At 40.4% G+C, this 22,241-nt stretch overlaps 1 protein-coding gene across 5 annotated transcripts in view; it reads left to right on the top strand.

Moving 5' to 3' along the window:
• Nucleotides 1-22,241, top strand: part of hivep2a (HIVEP zinc finger 2a) — a 121,580-nt gene that overhangs the window by 50,175 nt on the left and 49,164 nt on the right. For 4 of the 5 annotated variants that reach the window (XM_048251207.1, XM_048251206.1, XM_048251203.1 and 1 more), the window contains one exon: nucleotides 4,081-4,236. The gene's annotated coding sequence lies outside the window, so the exon portion shown is untranslated. Of the gene's footprint in view, nucleotides 1-4,080; nucleotides 4,237-9,921; nucleotides 10,035-22,241 lie in introns of all 5 variants that reach the window. The other variant, XM_048251205.1, reaches the window with a different exon arrangement.

Genomic DNA, 22,241 nt, shown 5'->3' with positions numbered 1-22,241 from the left:
TCTCATCCTCCCAATTTCTGTTCACTCATACACTTCTATGAATAACTTGCTCACAAACAAAACCCAACCCAGCCGGCACACGACCGACCTTCAACGTTGAAATATAGGGGAAATAACGTCAGTCGTTGTGTCAATGTTGAAACAATGTTGAAACAATGTTTAATGCTAAATGGTTGTAAAAGGGTATGTAGACAAACATTGAAACAACGTTGGTTGTAAAAAGGTTAAGAAAATCAATGTTGAATTATAGGTGAAATAATGTCAGTTGTTGTGTCAATGTTGAAACACTGTTTTAATGCTAATTGTAAAATGTTGACAAATGGTTGTAAAATAAGAAATCAAGGAAATCAGCACCAATGTTGAAATGGCGGATGTTGAAATAATGTTGCGATATCAACGTTGATTCAATTTGCAAATCCAACACATACAGTAATTCAATGTTGATTCACCCGTTATAATGTTTTTTTTTAAAACGTTTATAACGTTTATTTACCGTTGAATCAATGTTGAAATGCCAGCAGAGAAAGAGTATATGAGTAAAATATAGACAGCACACATATATGGTATTCGCTCATGGGTTAAAATATTATCCTACACCTATTAGGCTAATATTTTTGCAAAGTTAGCCTCTAGTTAGTCTCTCAAACAGGATTGATAGTCTTAATCTAGTCAAACTAGTCATAATATTAAATAGGATAGATTGTCTTTCATTCTAACTGTAAGGGCATTGAAGTGCACAAACTCATATTTCCTTTTGACTTATATTCACTTTAAAGGTATGAAACAGTGAATTTGTGTGTGGCATTTGTTAAGCAGTGATTTTTGTTAGACTTACCTTGAAAATACATTCAGCTACAAAACTTCATTGTGATTGTCATCAAGTTCACTGCAAAAAATGAATTCTAACCAAGTGTTATTGATCTTATATTAAGATTAAAAAATCTAATTTTAAATCTAAAATCTAGTTTTTAGTATGAAAAGACTTACCTAGAGCCCTCTCAAAAGACCATTTTGACTTAATTTAAAAAGACTTTAACTTATTTTAAGGAGTCTTATCAAGACAAATTTGCTCAATGCACTGGCAGAAAAATTAGCTTGTTTTTAGGACAAATTTGCTTAACGCAATGGCAGACAAATTTGCTTGTTTTCAAGATAAGATGTCTTAAAATAAGTGAATTATTTTTTAAATTAAGTCAAATGATTTCACAAGAGGTTATACTGAAAACAACACCAACTAGTTTTTCTTATCTTGATATAAGATTAATAACACTTGGTTAGATTGTGTTAGATAAGCAGTTTTTGCAGTGTTTTAGTTGCATGCTGCTATGCTGCTGTGCTTTGACTCCAAATTCCTGATGACATCTAAGTGTTCCAACTATAGCCAGTTTCAATCCTATGTTTAAGACCCAGCCAATATTTTGTATGAAATAAATGCTGTTTCTAACCTCCATGACACAAAAATATGGCTGCCACAAACACTTACTCACTGATCCATGCAAAGCCTAAAACTACAAGGTTATTCGCCTTATTTAGGCGGTGGCCATTGTGTAAACTAAAACGAGGCTACAGGGTACACTGACACTATATCATTAATGCATTTTCGCCACCTACTAGTGAATGCATCATTAGGTGGGTGAGCAAACAGCAATACGAACACAGCTTTCAGAATGTAATGTTTGGGAAACCTGAGCACAGAGCGAGACAGATTAACTCAACAGTTCAACTGTATAAGGCGTGAAGTGATTACTAACAGTCTGAGTGAGGTTGTTTCAGGCTATTCTCTCTCATGGAATGCCTCTTGTAAAAACAAATCGTTTGACGGATCTATATCAGATCTTATATAATAGGCTACACCAGTGGTGTAGTTTAGTTAGCTGTAGTGGATATACTGTGATGTAGTAGTTAGTGGGTATACTGAGATAGTGATGCTTTTTGGGGCAGCCGTGGCCTACTGGTTAGCGCTTCAGACTTGTAACCGGAGGGTTGCCGGTTCGAGCCCCGACCAGTAGGCACGGCTGAAGTGCCCTTGAGCAAGGCACCTAACCCCTCACTGCTCCCCGAGCGCCGCTGTTGTTGCAGGCAGCTCACTGCGTCGGGATTAGTGTGTGCTTCACCTCACTGTATGTTCACTGTGTGCTGAGTGTGTTTCACTAATTCACGGATTGGGATAAATGCCAAATTTCCCTCACGGGATCAAAAGAGTATACTTTTTATATACTTTTTTTAAGTGGGTACACTGCGTAGTCCTGCGTATCACGTACTGTAGACTACACCACTGGGCTACAGGCGGGTAGCAAGCGTGGGGGATGTGGGTGTTATAACGTACACACTTTTTCTGGAACACGATTCTATCCCCCACACTTTTTGTCAGATTAATATGGAAATAAACGCTCCCGCAAAGAGTTGGAACCGTATCTACCATAACGAACACACAGAGAGACACAATTAGGTCTGTTGATTTGATTGAATGGTCATCCAGCCAATCACATCAAGTTAGTGAAGACCCTGAGCCGCTCTGATCAAATTCAAAGTGTGCGTCTTTCAAGGCTGTGCTGCTGCTTGGGTCTGCATTATAACGTCTGCAGTGTGCAGATTTCAGGTAGAATTGAAATGATAATTGTTACCGCATTATGCATAACGGTGCTTCACACGTCTGATCATTTGCAGCAAAATTGAATGTGGAACCGCGGACTGAAAAAAATAAATAAACTAGGCTAAAAGTTTCCCCAATCAGAAATAGGCTACTTATTCACTTGGTGTCATCAGCTATAGACATAACCCAGTCAGCGCACATACGTCTCCAAGACGCTTGGAAATTACCTGAACAGCTTTCATTTAGAACGTCTTATTTGACCTGATCTTACAAACGTTGACGGCATTTCACTGTCAATGTGTGTCGTAGTGCTACATCTACTGGAGATCTTAATGTCTTAAATACGATCGCGTTCCATTTAGAACATCTTATTTTGATCTTACAAACGGCGGCGTCAAGACACATTTGAGTTCTACATCTGAGAACTAAGATTTCCAGCATGTAGAACTCAAATAGAACGCTTTTATGAGCTCATGCAATGTGCGCCCCTGCAGCAAGTGAAACTGGAGGTAACGTGGGCTAGAAGCAACAATAGTTTAAACAACAACGTGGCTTCCTGTAACTATCAATGGAAAAAGCATAGAAACTGCTAATCATAATCTTTAAATTGACATTAATTAAGATGGCTATATGCAACACAATTTAATTTATTTTCCCCTTGCATATGTCTGTTAGGCAATTTATTGTAGCCTGCTAACCCATATGCACAAAACATAATTTCTGAAATGATTTCTTGATTTATAACATGAGATATGCCTCCATGTACAGTAGGGTAGTGTCAAATAGTGAAGTGATAGCAGGTAGATCATGTAGGCCTACATGTCACATGAGCCACACATATGAGGGGCGCTGCTTCTTCTGTCCCTTCCAAACTGCATTAAAATGGTGTGTTTAGCAATCAGAATTTTTTTTTAAAATTCGGGGGAGAAACTCCCAGACACCAATATAGCCTAGTCTGCACCCCTCTCAGAAAATACTTACAGCGTCCCTGTAGGGAGTGATTTATAATTTGGTCAGATTGTTTCCCACAACCCCCACACTTTTAAAAAGCTTTATACGCCTCTACTGGGCTACACAACCCTGGTCATAAGGTAACATGTTAATACACCAGTTCTCTAATAAGTGGCATCAGTCTGATTGGATATTTATACCTAGAATCATGGTATAATCAAATTTTGTAGAATCACTGAAATGCTGTCTTACATGTAGGTATTGTTTCAATCAAGTTATAATCCTATAAGGCATTGTGTGGCATATGGCATTATGTAAATTATGGAATTGTTATTATTAGATATTGTCTATTACTTAAAGTACAGCAGAACCAGTTATGTTTACATGTTAAGTACATGGTAAATACGTGTATGCAAATATTCAATACTATGATTTGATTTATATTATGATTACATTTATGTATCAGACAGGAAAAAAAACAATTCAATTTTATCACACATTCATGAGTGAATGTCTTATTTTTTGTGTATTCCCAGTTGTCTGCATCGTCTTTGAATTTTGGCCAAGGCTTGTTTCTGAGGGTCTGAGGAATCATTTAACACAATCCTAAGAAAAAACAATAGGCTCGTGCTACAGCCCCTTTTCCCTTGTGTCACTGGCCTCCCCCATCAGATCACCAACAGCCCAAACAGGTGAGTTCACCGATAGAATCTGTTTGTTGATTTTTCATACAGTGGAGAGATGTTAAATTCCTAGTGCTATAGGTAGGGGATTTCACACAGTTGGCCAATTACCATCAAAACCAAAATCACTAACAAATCACAAATCACTATCAAAAACATCACCAACAGAACACCCTTCAAGAGCATTTCACTGGGGTTATCGAGCAGGCACCTTCCTTCATAAGTGTTTCATTGAATTAAACCCACGAAATCTCCAGAAGGCTCAACAATAGTATCTGGCGTCCCAGACCAACCCCTTCAAAGTCAAAGTCAAAGTCTGCTTTATTGTCAATTTCTTCACATGCCAAGACATACAAAGAGATTGAAATTACGTTTCTCACTATCCCACGGTGAAGACATATTTTACCAACTAAGTCCACAGACAAACATAACATTCAAGTAAACAATAAAAAGTAAATAAGAAGGCACATACAATGAAGAAATAAGAGCAGCAAAATTGGGTTGAAATTGTGCAATTGTGCATAGACAGTTAATGTAATAGTGCAAAGTCAGGCCAATAAATGGCTGAGGTAGTTCTGTTTGACCTAAGTAAGCAAGTGGCATAGTGGTGCAAGTTATGTAAGAGCAGCAGAAGTGTTGTGTTTTCAGGACAACAGGACAACAACAACAAGTTGCAAAGCGTGCAAGTGTACAAGTGGAGTAGTGCAAGTGGAGTAGTGCAGGGCAGCCATTGTGGGTCCAAAGTCCAGGATGTTATGTAGCTGAGGGGGGAGAGAGTTCAGCATCCTAACAGCCTGGTGTATGAAGATGTTGGTGAGTCTGGTGGTGTGGGAGCGCAGGCTTCTGTACCTCTTCCCAGAGGGCAGTAAATCAAACAAATTGTGAGCGGGGTGACAATTTTGGTCGCCTTGTGGGTGAGGTGGGTGGTGTAAATGTCTTTCAGGTAGGGGAGTGAAGCACCAATAATCCTTCTAGCTGTGTTCACCATGCGCTGCAGGGCTTTCCTGTTGTATTCAGTGCAGCTTCCGCCCCACACAGCAATACAGCTGGAGAGGATGCTCTCAATGGTGCCTCGGTAGAATGTGGTCATGATGGCTGGTGGAGCACTTGCTCTTGAACTTGAGTTTTTGCAGGAAGTAGAGGCGGCGCTGAGCTTTCTTCGCCAGTAATGCAGTGTTGGTGGTCCAGGAGAGGTCTTCACTGATGTGCACCCACAGGAATTTGGTGCTGCTCACTCTCTCCACCACAGCACCGTCGATGGTCAGTGGCAGCTGTTGGGTGTGACCTCTCCGGAAGTCAACAACAATCTCCTTGGTCTTGCTGACGTTCAGCAGGAGGTTGTAGTCCCTGCACCACGTGGTCACCTCCAACCTGTATTGAGTCTCGTCGCCCTTGGTGATGAGACCCACCAGAGTTGTGTCGTCAGCAAATTTCACTATGTGATTGTTGCTGTAGGTTGCAGTGCAGTCATGCGTCAGCAGGGTGAAGAGCAGCGGACTGAGCACGCAGCCTTGGGGGGCCCCCGTGCTCAGTGTGATGCTGCTTGAAATATTGTTGCCAACACGTACTACTTGAGGCCTCTGACAGAGGAAGTCCAGTAGCCAGTTGCAGAGGTAGGTACTCTGAGTCCCAGTTTGTCAAGTTTGCAGATGAGTTGTTGTGGTATTATGGTGTTGAATGCAGAACTGAAGTCTATAAACAGCAATCTCACATATGAGTCTCTTTTTTCCAGGTGGGTGAGGGCTGGGTGGAGGGCAGAGCAGATTGCATCCTCTGTGGATCGTTTGGCTCCGTATGCAAACTGGAAGAGGTCCAGGGTGGGGGGGAGAATGGATTTGATGTGTGACATGACAAGCCGCTCAAAGCACTTCATGATGATGGGTGTCAGTGCCACAGGGCGGTAGTCATTGAAGCAGGATGGAGCAGTTTTCTTCGGCACAGGTATGGTGGTGGCAGATTTGAAACATGATGAGACGATGGCTTGCTTCAGGAAAGTGTTAAAGATGTCTGTGAAGACATCCTTAAAGACCAACGTGCAGGTTGGACACCCCTATATAGCATAGTGTATGTTGATGATAAAACAACAAGATTTTCAGAAATTGAGAAATATATAACTATGCTATTAACAATATTTTGAGATAAATTGTGATAAAATAACTTCCACATCTATAAAGCACTGACCGGAAGTGACGATGGGCGAGGGAGTCTGGTCAAGTTCAAGTTCAAATTACAATGGATGTGAATGAAGAAACCAAGTTCTCTGATGTCAACGAACATGCCTATGATGGCCCACAGGCCTATAATTATGAGCCTCCCAGGCGAGATAGAGGCCAGGGGGAGATTAGGGAGATCAGGGGGAGGAACAATGGACAGAGGAGAGAAGTAGAGTTGTGGTGTCAAGAAAACCAGTGGCGAATAGGGCAAGTGACTTGGTGAGTTACTGTAACATACTTTCGACCTTGTTCTTGATTAAACATCCATTTAGATTGTCTTCATTTAAAGGAGAATTCCGGTGTGATATTGACCTAAAGTGTATTGAAACATGATACCGAGTGTGAACGTATGTCTCATAGCCCATCTCGGCTTGTCCCCTGCACTCCAAAATCTGGCAGCTAGTTAGCGATGCTACCAACAGCTTTTTCAATAGTGGTGCTTCGGCATCGGGCTAGCCATGCAAATAAATCACTGTTTTACACCCATTTACGAGGCTCAATGTATCTCCACACTTCATTGGTAGACTTCCGAGGGCCCTGACATTTAAAACGAGACATTGAGAACTTTGAAAAAGCACTGGTAGTTTACTTACAAGACGAATTTATACAAACAGTATCTTCACAAAGTTTAGCGTTTGCAGCCATCTTGAATTTAGTCGATATAAGTCGGCGGCAGTAAGAATGAATAGGTATGATAAGGGATCAGATTCCGAAAATAATTCAGTGGAAATGCATGGATTCCAGTTGCTGCTACTGGAAGAAACTGGAATCCATGCATTTCCACTGAATTATTTTTGGAATCTGATGGACAGCATGTGTTGTCGAGAGGTGGATGCCTACTGGGCCCTAGTTGACGGTTTAGTCCCGGCCACGGACATTACCTGCCTGACGCTCCATCCCGGCTTTGATGCCTGTTACCTCAACCCGTTTTCGCTGCAGGTAGCATATCTCAACTTCAGGCAGGAGCATGGCCCTCTCCAAGTCAACAGACCAGAGTATGTTCAGACGAATTTATAACACCACTATTATACACCTAATCTATTATAGTTGTCGTTTTCTACACAGATAACAAACTTTGTGTCAAATAAATGTGCATTATTGATTCTGAGGGTTTAGCAGATGTTCAAACTCAGATGTGCATACATACTTGAGGCTCTACAATTGACTACCATTGTGGAATAGAATAACAGAAAATGTTACATCAAATACTTCAATCACTTGATTGTATTGACTATAACAGGATTGTTAATATCATGATTGCCCCCTTCATTGCTCTAGGCAATTCCGATACACAGCCTACAGGCAGGTGGTCCGATGGGCATATGGGTTTCTGGGCAGGGAGATCAGGAAGGCGATACCTGCTTGTGTTGTGGTCGCAATCAGGAGGCAGTTTCCAGAGGAAGGAGGGACATACAGGGGCTTCCAATGGCCCCATATGGGAGGCAATCAATAAATATGTATTTTTGTACAAAATGAACACACAAATTGTCTTGGTATATAAAATGTATTTCTCATTTCATTGACAGTAATTAGGACATAAAACGTGAATGACGTTCAAGATAGTGGCCGACTGCCTCATCCTTGGCGATCTTGTGATGCGTGGAAAGAGGGGCAGGTGCAGCTGAGGACAGGATGGCACTGTCTTCTTTGAGGGCCTGTGGTGACCTTATATATCCCTCTCTCAGGGAGACCATCAGGGCTGATGCATATTCTTGATGTGGGAAACAAATATTGAGATCACATTCAGTTAACTAGTTAATACATTGGGTCAACTAAAAAATGATCATTAGAAACTGATCTTGAAACTGCTCACCAGATGATGGTTTCTCTTTTATGGGTCGGACGACCCAGCCACCCTTACAAAACTGGGGGTAACGGACTGCATAGCGCACCTCACCATTGTTCGTTCGAGCCAGGTCTCTGTCTCCATTGTTATTGAAGTGGAGGGCCGCTAAGAGAAGTCTGTAGGAAAATGGTACACTTGAGTATTAGTGACCACAACTAAGCCAATGTAGTGTGATACACCAGCAATACAATACATTCCAGCATGAGGTTAGTGAGGTGACTATTCGATTTTATGAATACAGTCAGTAGGCTATGCGATGCTGTTGAAATGAACAATTTTGACCTTTTTCAATGAGGTTTTGGCTGCTATATTAGACTGCATTAGCTGTAGCCATACTCATCCATTAACCTTCATCAACATTTACCTGCTGTACATTCCAAGAAAAGAGAAGCCGGTCTGCTTTGGCGCAAATTAAAGGATTAATGAATTGAATGCCTCTGGAAGCAACACTGTCCAACTTTACCGCGGCTGTTGATCCTGTATAAAACAGTGTATTGTATAAGTATTATTATCATTATTACAACACTGACAAGGCATGACTACATTTAAATCACATGTTTTACTTTTCATCTTTAATAAGGCTGTTGAACAAACATATAATTCAGACGTGATGGGACCTGCAGAATGTCGTTCTTCCTCTACAAATGGTTATGCGTTACATCTCTAAGGCAATTAGTAGCATACTCAAACAAATCTTTGTCAAGCACAATGCAATTGTACACTCTATTGTACCTGGTTCAAGCCACTGCTTGTTCCTTCCCTCTCCTTCCAGAGGTGGGTGCGCACATTGTGGAAATAAAGGGTAGTTGTGTTCATGTACATCCTGAACATGGTTCAACATGCTCTGCCACTTGGCCTCCATCTGATCAGGATCACCATTTGGGATGGAAGCCGCAGTCCAGTATAAATGGTTGATGATGGCGGGTCTCCATAGCTTCAGGTCCTCGCAATCTTTCTCCTTGGCCACAGTATCCAGTGCTTTTTGTAGACCTGTTCCAGAGCAGAAACGTGAAATATTGAAAAAGCTACTAGAATCACAAATAACATCCAAAGCAAAATTACGGCACCGACATTATGTTACATACTTTTCCCAATATGCCAGATGTCGTAGAAATGCCTTGTTCCTTCTGGACACAACTCCTCACGGACCCACTTAGCAACCTATAATATGCATCACATTAAGAATGAGAATATTTACTTCAAGTTCACAGTAGTTTTACAGTAGATGTTATGATAGAGGTCCATCTATCTGTACAAGCATTTTTACCTGCCGATTTCTGTCGGTTATTAGGGCTGACAACTGCATGCCTTGGTCCTTCAGGAACCGCACACTGCGCTTCAGACCCTCTATCTCACACCAGGTGCTGCTTGGGACCTCGGAGCTCTAACAAAAAAAAAAAAAAGATTTGGTCATATCAGTAGCTTTTAAACCTGACACCTGATTTATGTGTCTAGGATATTAACCTACCTGGACAAGTTGAAGATCCAAAACCTTGTTTATTCGGTCTTCAATCAAGGAATACGTTCCATATTTGGCACAATGTCCAGGAGAGTCAGGTTTTTTGTTAATGGAAACAAAAATCACAGGCACTTTATGAATCTGTTAATACTGTGTTGGTCTGTTTTGTGTATTAGCAATAAAAGCTGAATCATCCTACCTGCAGTCACCAGAGAGGATCAGTCCACCCCCAATCTCCTTCAGCTCTCTGATGATCCCTCTCTGCTCCTTCTGCCAGGCCTGCACGATGGTAGGAATTGTGTAGTGACGCTGATGGCGGAAAAAAGTGCTGGCACTGATGCACTGCAGCCCAAACAGCTTCAGCATCCTGATTGTCTGAGTAGCCATGCAGGCCGAAAAGTGAATGGCACCGCTAAGTAGAAGATTGCAGGCTGGCATGTTTTGGTGCAGCATATTTTGATTCTGCCAGTAACGCTGATAGCCACATGCTGTGCAGGCCTGAACGATGTATATGAAACAGGAAATTAATACAACTACTAATACCAATAATGTATACAGTATATACACAAGCCAAATTCAAAGTCGCTCACGCTTCCTCTGGATTTCCAGGGTAAGGCCATGATTCAACTCTAGACAAACAGTTAAAAAATATCCTCTTACCTGCTTGATTTTTATGTACGTCCCTTCCTGGTACTCTATTTGTCCCTGGGTTTCCCCACAACAGACCGAGCAAACAGTGAACAGACACATCAGCTGGCTTAGACAAACAATGAACTTGTCAGCCACACTGGAAAAAGAAAAGGAGAATGCTCATTAATGCTGACTGTGACAATTTGTGGACACAATCAAAATAAAAATAGGTATTCATTGTTTTACTTGGAGTCATTGAAGGATTCCTGTATTGGCTCTTCTGGATTCTCCTCATCAGATGACTCACTACTCATCTCCTCGTCTGGGATCCATGTCAGATCAGAATGGTCCATGACATCAGAGGATGATTCGTCCTCACTTTGGACAGGACTGGGCAGTGGAGTTGATGTTTGTTCCTCAAACCATTCAGTCTGAGTCCCCATACTAACCATCTCAGGCTTTACCTGAACAGCTAAGATGAAAATAGATTAATGTTGTTAGTTGTACAACATCACATAGTCAGTGGTCACAACACATGCACAGCCACAACAATACAGTCCAGTATGAAATGTCTTCTTTCTACCATCAGATGTAATTTGTAAATATTTGTGCCATATACAGCTAATGATACATACAAGTTACACTACCTGATGAACGTTGCAGACATTTGATGTTGCACTGTGACCCACGATGAAGGACTAATGGTTCTGGACTGTGTAAAAAGAAGCCCTCTGTATCTTCAAAATCTACAGTGCTAGGTGCATCTGTCCCTTCATTACTGGCTGCACTCTCTGCCAAAATCTGAAAACACAACAAAAGCACACAATAAAATAGGATACAAGCTTAGTTACCAACTGGATCAGTAATAAATCAGTAAAAAAAAAAGATATAAAACCAAAGCAACTCTGACATGTCAAAACCTCTATTCAAACACATTACTAAAAGCATTACTAAAACTAAACTTAGAATTTGATAATTTGGTGGCAAAGTCACCTCTGACATGGATAAATGGCTTTCAAATAAATGCCTTCTGTACAATTGTGACTTGTTTGCACAACCAGCATTATAATGTCCCAGGGAGCTACAGTGGGTCCCATTTAGAAGTGGCTACTGATACTGTATGTAAAATTACTAACTAAAACTACTAACTTTTCGCCAAGAGGTGGCAGCTGAAGTCTGCTTGATACTGTAAGCCATTGGTTCCCAAAGGAGATTGTATTTGGGTCTCCAGCATAGCCTAGTGACAATTTATGTTGTGTAATAGACCTATCTTATACCATACAGTACAACAAATCATTATTTTAGCAATTAGAAATAAACTCATTGCATTTTCAATTATGTATAATTTGATTTCTATGGTAAGAAGATTCGTAATGAGAGCCTATACCTGTCAACATTTCAGTGGCAGAATCTAGGAGATTTCTGCATATTGAGTAATATTTGGACCTTGCAATTTACCGGAGAGTAGCCTACGGGATACAAAATCAGACGTGAGGAGGGTGGGAGAACTGAATTGAAATGCGGGGGAAACGGGAGAGTTGGGCTAGCTGCCTGCCAATACCTATAGCATTGCTCAAACTGCTAAATTCATGTCAGAAGGCAGACAATTAACGACAACCTGTCCTAAAGCTCAGTCTCTCTCCCTCTCTCTGTATTATTGGACCGAAGTACTGATGCTAAGAACTTGCACAGTCAACACATTTTTTATCCATATGATTGGCCATTTTAGCTATTCCGGTTATCAAATCATGTTTGCTAATGCAATAGCCAAGATTACATGCATGTTACTAGTTAGATGGTGGATTTCCCAAAACATAAACGCTGGAATCACTGAAATGATTAGAATAAAAAAATTACGAAATCACACAAATTAAGAGTTAAAATAATTAAAAGTAAGACTTACTCTGCTAAGAGCTCGTTTTCGTTGTGCAGAATGTCTGCTAACGTTAGCACTTGGTCCTCCAGTCCCGCCCGCGCCAGAATCAGGTTTTGATGGTGGACTTGATTCAGTCTCCCTAATTTTTTGTCAGCTCTAGCGCCTAGGCCCTTTGAGACAGAGACACCGTTCCAACTTTAAAACGTCTGGTCAGTACCGGTGTAAGTTGCACGCGAAGATGACGTCAGGTGGGCATGTCGTTCGTCCGCCATATTGGATGAAGGTCAAAGGTCAAAAATTTGATCCGAATGCCACGAAACTTGATGTACATTATCCTTGGACCAAGCCTCACAAAAGTTACCAGAAGGATTTTTGATTTTCGAAAGCGTTTGCCTGTCACAGCCAAACAAAATCGTTGGCGAAGCTCCGAAACAGGAAGTCGTCCATATCTCAGGAACACTGTCACATATAGATACCAAATTTTGTATATGAACTGGGGACTCCAATGTGAGGGTGCATAAGCTAAAAAAAAAAAAGAAATATTCCAGAAGTTTCCATCTTTTTGCTAACTCTCACCATTCACACCATTCACCTTCTATCACAATGCCTTCCAAGTAAGCTCAACGTCTGTGGGCAGCCACAATGTCTCCAGGCAACCTTGCCCAATCATGAAATCCTTGCTCTGCCATGGGATAGTATGGACTTACAAACTGAAATAGTAAGGAGAACAGTAGCTATATATTGCTTACATAATAGAGTTGTTTTCACATTGACGGTATTCAAATTACATTTTTCATTATTGTTAAATATCATGATGGGAGAGTATTATTAAAAATGTTACAAGTATGCAAATGCATATGTTTACGGGCATTTAGGTTTTACTGTGTTGTTTTGTTATAAAGACATGCAAGGCATTCTGGGCCGTAATGAACAGTGGTCGGCAGCACTCCATAGGCTACGTATTAATATGAATAGGTGTTTCTGTAAACCTAGGGACAATAAACAGCTATCTCTGTTACAAAAACGAGCTGGTAATCGCTCATTGAAGAGGGAACTATGATAAAAAGATTGTTTTCCTAAAAGCCTGGAGTTGACGAAAGAATAAGCAAGCAATAATGTCACATTAATGTTAAATAGCCTACATCTGAACACTAGGTGGCGACGTTGTATTACATTTCACTAGTGTACTTGAAATACGGTGTGAGCTTCACAAGTAAGGAAGGTGCAAATATTATGTAATTTATCATGGGAAATTATTGGAAATGTTATTTCTTGTTTATTCTAATTGCAAACCACACACATCCATTCGTAATCACACGCACACTTTTAATACCTTGAAAAGACTCTCATTTTGTTTATTTGATGTTGCCTAGCAACTGGAACAGACTTCAGGGCAAAGATTCTAGAACAGAGCTTCAGAGAGACACGTTTTGAGTTCGTGGCCAAGTACCTAAAATATCGGTTTCCATGTGTATGTGCTGGATGGTGTGCTTCCTTTATGAAAGTAAGTGTTTTATAGAGTTACAGACATAATGAGTCCTGTTGTAGTGGTCCACATAAATGTGCCCCTTCTGTTATTAGAATGCTAAGCGGAGATTTAACATAATTCATTTCTTGTGTGGCTAGAAGCTAGCTAGCTAGGTCATAGGGAGCAGATGTTGCTGTAACGTTATGCGATTTATGTTGCTTAGCGCATAGCTGCCAACTCTCACGCATTGGCCGTGAGACACACGCATTTGATTAGTTTCACACACTCACACGCCACCCCCCCGATTTCTCACGCTGAAGTGTCAACCCGGTCGGTCAGATGCCTGAAAAATGAGTTTAGTCTTACTATAGATCTACCTGTTGAGCCACGGTTATGCTTTCAGAGACGGTGAGAGGGTTCAAGAGCACCCCCTGTCTGTGGAATTTTCTAAATTTTCTCTCATTTGCGATGCTACTTCAGAAGCCATCCCATTCGCATCTCCCCCGCATTTCCCCGGCTTCAGGTATGTTTTGAGTGTTATTGAGTGTTTTTCACGCTGAAGTGTCAACCTGGTAGGTCAAATACCTGGCAGATGAGGTTCAACTAAACTAAACCTATACATATGATATCACACATCATGTGAACAAACGGAATCTAAGCTTTCCAATGATATTAGCGCCAAGTTGCTGTGATAAATGGTTCGCGAGAAAATTATCATTGAACCGACATGCAATTTAGGCTAATCATATTATATGATTATATGATAATCATTATATTGGCATGCTTCCTAGTGACATTAATGCAATATGAAGAAAATCAAATAACGAGACACAAATATTGACATAAAGCCTGACATAAGCCATATGCAAACATTCACATCATGCAGATATGGGTACATCCTGAAAAAGGAATAGCATGTAGTAGGCTATAGGCTTGCAATGACCAATATATTATCTTAAATGAACTAGCTGAATAACACAGGTGACCACTTCTGCATAATTTCATGGAGTGCTGAAATGTTTCTGAACTGTGAAATGTAGGCCTATGTTTTTGTGGTTGTGAACTTATTGCAATATCCATAACTATTCCACCTGTGTATGCATGGTCATAATTCTGAAGTGCAAAATAGCTTAGGCTACAGCACAAATATTTCCATAAAAATAAGCAAGTCTGACCTCAGAATTTATTTTGAAAGTGCACCTGATTGATGCATTTAAAAGTTAAAATATAAAAACATTTCTTAAATTCTTACCAAACACCCACCCACTTTTAAAATTGTTAGTGTTAGTTTGGACCCCCCCACACACACACAAACACACACACTTTTGCCGTGCGAAATACCAGTGCTGTTTTCAGCATCTGTTTAGTGCTTCATTGTCATTTTCATTGGATTCTCCCATTTGCGCGTAAATCGCTCATAAACTACACACATTCTCCCATTCTGCTGTCACACACACAGTGACAAGCGCCAAATCCCCTGCAGTGTTGAAGAGATCAGTCGTCCCCCTCACTTTTGATAAGGTAAAAAGCCTTATAGGTAATGCATAAATAAATAATAACCTATAGGTTTACGCTAGGCTATGTAAAACTCCCCATTAACAGCATCACGTCACTAACCACAGCGACTGCACAATCTCGTATTCACTCTGTTGGATATCTGAAGCTAGTTTGTCTACTTAGATACTGTAAATCCTCAAATTATGGCCGGGGTCTTAAGATAAAGTACAGGCCTTTAGGGGCAGGATTGTATTCGAGACAGCCCTTTATTTCTTATGCAAGTTTTATTTTGAGATGCGTTTCTTGGAGCGGCATACTGGTAGGCCTTCAAAAGCATGACATTTTCGGGTTTAGTTTGATATTTAATTTACTTTTGGACTGTTTGATTATATTGTTAAATGTTGGGACTGATGGGCACTGAAATCTAGGGAGGTATTTGATGATCACCATTACTTATATAGTTGAAAGAGTGTTGGGATTTCAAACAAACCATCCACTTTCATGCGTTCATTGAACGTCTGCGGTGCTGTAATGGAAACCTTATTGCGTAGCCAAGTAGCCTATCGAGTTATTTTTAAATTATGCATGATTTACTTTTTATTAATTTCGTAGGCTGGCTTTATTTTGTTATATAGAAGTATCTAAATAACCTGTTAAAATGTACCAGAATTCAGGAAATTGCATCTAGTCCAAAAAAAAATTTCTGGGGGTGGACCCCATACCCCCCACTGAAATGTCCCACCCATTTTCAGAATGCCTCCGACGCCCATGGTCCTACTAGTAGGCTAGATCCCTTTGATACCAATGCTAATTTAACTCCAGGACCCTGGTCCCAGGGATGGATTACTGCACAGGCCTTCCGGGCCCAGACCCAGGGGCCCAAGGTGTCAGGGGGCCCTGAAGCCCAAGCCTTTGCATGGAATCATTGCCTCAATATCAACACATCAGGATGTAGGCTATGAATCTGATTGAATTTAGTATTGGCCATCCCCAAAATGCACCAGAATACAGGAAATCACATCAAACAAATTAAAAAAATTCTGGGGGAGGACCCCCAAACCCCCCTTCCACCTATGCGACAATTAGTGGGGAGCCCTTAGTACATGTGGGCTCAGGGGCCCAAAAGTTCATAATCCGTCCATGCCTGGTCCCTACACCTGAGAACCACTGATGTACGTTTTTTTTTACTGTACGGTATAATGCTGAATGAGCCAAACAAAAATTTCCGCAGCAAAATTTTGGTTGGCCCCACCAAATCTCACTCCAAGGTTTTTTGAAAAGTTGGCAGCCCTGTTAGCGTAATGCCATGGTCATTTGATATGAGATGCTTGTACTCGTAACTTTGTCACTCGTAACTTTAGGACTCCTATTTTTTTTACTAAGAGTAATTCAGGAAGCATTTTAGCCCTAAAAGTAGCACCTGAGTCTGTGACAGCTTGCGCAGGACTCCTAATAAGACCGATTCACAAACAATGTTTTGTGGTGGCATTTCACGTCACGATGTTTTGAAATGCGCCTAACAATCACGAGGGAACAATTTTGCATTGTAGGCATAACTAAGGGATGCAGTAACACCACCAACAACAACCAAAACTAGCCTACTCATTGTTTACATGTACATTAAATGTAACGTTTCATTGTGAATCAAATTAAAAGATTCTCCTCTTTGCAAACGTTGGCATAGGCATATGGTGACAGATTAATTACAGTGCATGAAAATGCACTGTACTGTTCTTCCTAGGCAACAACTTCTTCTTATTATTATTATTCCGCTTACCACTTTTTCCGTACGCTATTTCTCTTGAACAGTTTAACTTAGATACTTCATTCAAACTTTGTAACGAGGTATTCAAACGGATTTAAGCTGCTATGTCTTTTCAACTTTGAAACTTTTATACTTTTTAAACTATTAAAGAAAAACTTTTAAAAATCCCCATAGACTTAACATTGCCGACAGACATCATAATACGGCCGCTAAGCAATTAGAATCCTATGGCAGGTGTTCAGGCCACCTGGATCAACTGCCAGTCTCAGGCTTTAAGCATACAAACTGGCCCTATTAAGTCTACACATCCTGTTGAACTGCTTCCTCTGCCAAAAACTGTTTCAAAATAAAAGTCCTCACTACAACATTTCACTGTTAAACAATTTAACCCTTTAAACTACTGAACTTTAGCTAAGTAGCATGGTTAGCATGTTAGCATTACTAGCACTGCTATAAAACATTAGCTAAATAGCATGGTTAGCATAGTTAAAAATCTTAGCATAACTGCTAGCAAACTATAGAGCCATTCCAACTTTCGTCAAATTATCGTCAAATATCTACCTATACACATTCATTTAACTTCCAGTCTGTCAACAACTTTTAAACTATTTACCTTCAACTTTTAAACGGTCTACTTTTAAACTATCTATTAAACTAGCTGTCTATCAACAACTTTTAAACTATCTACTGGCTATCAACAACTTTTAAACTATCTACATTCAGCTTTTAAACAGTCTACTTTTAAACTATCAACTTTTATTAAGCTATGCAGCCACCATGTCTATCCTAGCATCACCGTAGTAACCATCTCTGTATTATCTATTTTAACTATGATACATGATATTTTACATCACAACTTTAGCATTTTCATGCACTGGTAATTCCTTGGAATTGCATTTCTAGTTTAATAATGTGGCTGCGTGAATCACATTAAGCGCGAATGAAGTGGCCACTTCTTAATGGGACTCACTGTATGGATGTAGGCTAAGTAAAATAGAGATGTTTAAAATAAGATAAAGTTAGGATATGCCCGCTTGACAACGGCAGAGATAACTGGCCTTTGGCCCTAGCAACCATCCATTTAGAACGACTGGCCTTCATAGCAACCAAGGATCTTAGCTGTGATTCATGTAGCTACAGTATGCATGCAATGTGATGCAAAGTATAGAAAGGTGATGAAATATACAGAGACAGGTCAAGAAATATAGTGCAATGTAGACAGTAGTATACAGTTGATTTACAGAAGGTGGTTTAGAGTAATATGAATTAAATATAAATATGTGCAGTGTATTAGCAGTTATCTCATACAATAAGTAGAATAATGTATGTAGATGTAGCAGTAACATTATAATAGTAGAAATAATAATATAGATATATGCAGTGTATTAACAGAATATAATAAAACAGAATAAATATGGATATTCAATATGACAAATATATAACAGATATGTACATGACATACAGCTATGTGCAGTGTGGAAACAGTAGACGTCTGAAGAAGGGTGATTACCCAAAACGTCACGGAAAAATAAAAACAAGTGGGAGCAGAAAACCCTGGTTGAAGCGGACTTTTTCTCTTTTTTGTCCAGTGTGGAAACAGTCATTGTAGTGCAGAAACAACATTATAAGAGTAGTAAGAATAAGTCTATGTGCAGGATGAATAGTATAAAGATTAGTAGAATAACTATGTATACACGTAATTACAGTAGGCCTATGTACATTTGTAAATAAATAGAAAACTATGGGTGAGAGGGATACATTAATTTTATTTAATCGTAAAAGTAAATTGCATTCAATTAAATTGCAATTAAAAATCTTTCCAGTAGGCTTTAATGTCACGCAAAAAGTACAACCAAAGCTGAGCTTGATCAACTAGAACGTCTAAAGAACCAGAACTTCAGTGTAGTTTTTTGCTGGGTCCCAGGCCATGTTGGTCTGAGGGGAAATAAGAAAGCGGACAGTACTGCTAAGCAATCCCTCAATGAAGAAGTCACAGATAAGTGGCAATCTGGGATTAATGTACCAACAACAAGCAAGGAATGTGAAATTTGGCACATTTTCATGATCCACTGGGTCGTTATGGGCCACACAAAATACGGTGTTATTACTCCTATTGTGGCTATTAGAGACATGCGTTCATGAGTATCCAGCTACATTCAATGAGTTAAGTAAAATACATTCACACACACAAAAAAAAACATCACTAATGTTGTGGACATTCCTTTATTCTGAGATACATCAATAGGCTCTCAAAACAATCCCAAACAGACATAAGGTCTTTATAGAGCAAATCCATATAGATTATTTGTCAAATAAACCAGTAAAACAGAATTAGGGGATGGAATATATAACATTCACACTCATAGCTCATATTTTTTAAATAAATCAGTGAAAAAGTATCCTGACAAACAAGCAGCATTTTAATGCCTTAGTCATATTTCATAATTTAAAATTTTTCTCTAGGTTACCTGATAGCCCAGTTTGAGAGGTGCAAGACGTGTGACATTATTTACTTTTTGCAGCCAATCACTGCTGTTGTTTTATTTTATTTATTTGATTTTAGTCATAGAAGCTAAATTCAAAGGCAGGCCACAGGTAAAATTCAACGAACCGCATTCACCCCACAAGGCAATAGTTGAATAGAGCTTTTGAGGTATTGCCACTGCTCCAACACTGAAAGGCACTGTTAGAATGCTTGGATCAAGCCAGGTTCAGCATAGCGTATGTCACTGTCTGCTCACGTTGGTGACCGGACCAGGGCAAGCACACTTTCGCAGTTCCCGCCGGAAATGCAGTCTAGTTGACCATCATGACTTCTCTAAAACTCTCTCTAAAACTTTCTCTATCTCTCGCTCTGTCTCTCACTACTGCTCTAACTACATCTACATCCACAATGAGAGAACTGAACGCGAGCTCTTATTTGCCTCTGCCTACCAGAGGCGATTGCTCTAAGACTACAGGGGAAGCTCAGCCTCCTCTAAAATATTACGGAAAATCGCATCAAATAACACTATTAGCCTACATTAGCTTCTAGCCTACTATTCCAACTAGAACATGCTGAAAACATTTTCATCTTCATGGCTAGTTTGTTCAGCAATAAGGTTTTGCTGGTCTTTTATCGTAATTTCGCACCCGTAATACATTGCTGTGACGACACGATCCATCAAAAAAACATGCAAAAAATCCATAGACGCTCGGCTTCACTGGACTTTCAAAGAGTTGGCTGATCTCAGTGCAGAAAAGCTAGCTCTTTATTGGACAAGCGCCACAAAATCGTCATTTCCAGGGAAGCTCGGCGTCTCTGGGAGTGAAATAGGCGTGTTCGACTTGAGGCAGGTCTGACTTGGTCTGGCTTTCTACGTAAACGTGATCTTCAGAGGCTAGCCAGGAGGAGCTACAACAGAGGGCAGCCAGAGAATGTCTAATAAGGGGAGAACCTTCACTCTCGGAACGCTTCCGGTGTGGTACTGCATCTAGGGGTGCTCGCGGGCGAGTCCAGAATGAATGGAGGTCTATGGAGCTGTACCCCTCAAAATCCACTTTTCTCGGGATATAATTTTTTTTCAAGTAATTTGAATATTGTATTCGAAAGGGGTGGCAAAGACAATACACTTGGTTGAGTTTTATATTTTTTAAAGTCACTTAATTGTTCTAAAAAGCCTTTCAAACGTGTCAATGACGTCATTCATTAGCATGATCATAGCATAGCATAGCATCAATGCTAGCGTGTTATGGGCAACGACCCAACCTGTAAGAAAACGAAAGCACATGACTTCCGGATTATTTCACTTTTGATTGATAATCCATATCCATTTTGCGAAAAATTAAATAAAATCTGAGGGTTTCAGTTGTTAAATAGGTGAAAACAATAAATGTAGCCATGTAGCTCCATAGGACCCCATGTATTTTGGACTCGCCCGCGATCGCCATCTAGGTGAACTCTGGTGAACTGCAGCCAAGTTGGGTTTGTATGGGATTAATAGAGAGTGGGGAGGCTCTCCGTAGACGGGCTCTGGGGCAGCTCATCCCGGACAGACAGGCTACAGTCTGCCTGACATGACTCGCGGGAGACATCGCGAGAGATATCGCAGAATTTTGTTTGCGATAAATACAGCAGAACTTTCATTCTTACTCATTAAAATGAGCATGATGACTGACGAAATAAATTCTTATGATGTAGTTTAAATAAACCACTGTTGTCATACAGTTAACAGGCCTGCTTTGTAGCATTCAATATCAAGTGTTTTCCCTATATGTGTGTCTATCTATTTAACCAACAGCAGAAAATAACAGAATATCCAAACGTTTTCAGTAGGCTAGCCTACCATTGTTGCAGAAATCACGCATAAGAAGGTATCCCTTGGATTTCTGTTGATTTTCGCATATTCCAACATAAGGAAGCAGCATGAGACTCCCGTCATAATCGTCATGAGGACATTCCTCCCAAATGGCCCTATCACGTCGTTGAACTGACGTCATGAGGGCGTGTTTTAGCTCGTGCAGCTCGTGGAAGGCAACTGCAAGATCTGTCTGCAGGCTAAGACTCCCGCGATATTTTAAGGTCATGTGACATGGTGTCACGGTGGTAAGTCCCTCCCCGGCTGACAGAAGTCGGACAGAATTTCTAACCAGCAAGCATTGCGTCCATCCCAGTATGCATTGTGTTCAACCCAGCATGCATCACATCAAGTCAGATCTGCACAGATCTGCCTCAAGTCGAACACGCCTGGGACAGTGGGATGGCCTGGACGCCGAGCTTCTGTATGATGATTGCATAGATATATATACTGACAGTATATATATCTATGTGATGATTGGAGGAACCGTCATAGAGGCTGGACTCTTTTTGACTGACAGCATATGTCGCGATCTGACAGGAAGTGGTTCAAGTTCAAGGGGATGCGTTAAAGGAGAATTCCGGTGTGATTTTGACCTAAAGTGTTTTGAAACATGACACCGAGTGTGAACCTATGTCTCATAGCCCATCTCGGCTTGTCCCCTGCACTCCGAAATCTGGCGCTAGTTAGCCGATGCTACCAACAAGGCGGCTAATGCTGGTGCCTCGGGCATCGGTCTAGCCATGCAAATAAATCACTGTTTTACACCATTTACGAGGCTCAACGTATCTCCACACTTCATTGGTATACTTCCCAGGGCCCTGATATTTAAAATGAGACATTGAGAACTTTGAAAAAGCACTGGTAGTTTACTTACAAGACGATTTATACAGACAGTGTCTTCACGAAGTTTAGCGTTTGCA

The sequence above is a fragment of the Alosa alosa genome, chromosome 8, assembly GCF_017589495.1.
Source record: "Alosa alosa isolate M-15738 ecotype Scorff River chromosome 8, AALO_Geno_1.1, whole genome shotgun sequence".
Classification (NCBI taxonomy): Eukaryota; Metazoa; Chordata; class Actinopteri; order Clupeiformes; family Clupeidae; genus Alosa; species Alosa alosa.
Note: the sequence above shows the minus strand (reverse complement) of the source record. Positions and strands in the feature narration are given on the sequence as shown.